The sequence below is a fragment of the Cupressus sempervirens genome, chromosome 1, assembly GCF_028749045.1.
Source record: "Cupressus sempervirens isolate cs-2001-9-10 chromosome 1, ASM2874904v1, whole genome shotgun sequence".
In the NCBI taxonomy this organism is placed as follows: Eukaryota; Viridiplantae; Streptophyta; class Pinopsida; order Cupressales; family Cupressaceae; genus Cupressus; species Cupressus sempervirens.
The window spans coordinates 64,184,784-64,186,339 of NC_143118.1; the positions used below are offsets into that span (position 1 = coordinate 64,184,784).

The 1,556-nt window shown below is 37.4% G+C and overlaps 1 pseudogene; it reads left to right on the forward strand.

Moving 5' to 3' along the window:
* The first annotated feature begins 775 nt into the window (after positions 1-775).
* LOC149576168 (dirigent protein 23 pseudogene) lies at positions 776-1,354 on the forward strand (annotated as a pseudogene).
* Positions 1,355-1,556: the final 202 nt, after the last annotated feature.

Consider the following 1,556-nt stretch of genomic DNA (forward strand, 5'->3'; position numbering starts at 1 on the left):
GGGTACAACTAGGTTTCTATCCTTATTTCACATACCCTAAAATCGTAAATTGTACCCTTAGATTTTGACACGAAAAAAATTAGGCTTCTGTATATGTGACTAAACAATTATTTTGCCTTTTGGATCATTACAAAAAATGCAAGAAGATTTGATATGGGCACAAAGGTCAACAAATAGCCATTTACAAGAGAAATCATATACCTATTTGTAAACATTACAATAACTGTGAATTATAACCAACTCAAAAAATTGCATAGCTAAACCAATACATATTTTACTAATAATTATTTAAATCAATACTAATGTACAAATGATTGAATAACTATATTATACATATCGATAAAATTGTACAACTCCTTCAAATGAATATAATAACTTTAATCACTAGAAGTACAAATAGATAACTTAACGAATACATTTAGATAACTTAATGAATACATTTGAAATATTTTAGAAAACTTTTAATTATCATATATTTACTTTTTAGTCGCTAACATTAGCTTTTTTTTAGCTCTTTTTTAAAAGATAAAATTAGTTAGGTGAGAAAAGAATGGATAGAAGAACATGGGCGAAACCTTGAGTTGATTAAAAAAACAAATTGATATCAATCTTTCTTCACAATACTCATAGAGCTTATAACTAGTTCCCTTCATAGACTTGTCAGGACCTATATAATATGATATCTTCCATCCATTCTTGCGGGTCAAGCATAGAGTAGTGGGAAATTAACAGATTGGGTCTCCTATAACAACTCCTTCAATCCCTGCCTTCCACACAAACCCATTTCTATCGATCCCTAGCAATGGTGATGGAGGAGTCGAAGAAGCATTTGGCAGCAGTAGTTGCAGTGATAATTACAATGTTATCCCTGCAATATTCTGCCCAAGCAGCATACCCACCGAAGGAGAAAATAACTCGCCTGCAATTCTACTTCCATGACGGAGTTGGCGGAAAAAATGAGACGGCGGTGGAGGTGGCGTCGGCTCCGACGACAAAGACGTCGCCAACTCAGTTCGGAAGGGTGTTAGTGATGGACGACCCATTGACGGAGGGGCCCGACCCCTCCTCCAAATTGGTGGGCAAAGCGCAGGGATCTACGCCTTCGCCGGTCAAAAGGAGCTTCACTTGGTAATGGCGATCACCTATGTTTTTCAGGCAGGAAAGTTCAACGGAAGTACGGTCTCTGTTGTGGGAAACAACGCCGTTTCGAACGAGGTGAGAGAGATGCCGATTGTTGGAGGAAGTGGGAAGTTCAGGCTGGCTCGGGGATACGCCCTCGCCCGAACTCACTCCTTCGACATCAAAACCGGCAATGCAATCGTTCATTACAATTTGACCATATATCATTACTGATTATGCGCATACATTGTTTGCCCTAATTTTATATTGTTCTTGATTGGATTTTGGAATAACTGTTGGAAGCTGAAGCTGTTTATCCGTTTTTTCTTTTGGGTTCAATAAAGATGGAATCACAATATGAGATCACGGAGTATTCAATCTTAATACATCAGTTTTTTGGGGGAAGTAAATGGGAAAATTTATGCTTATAGAATTGA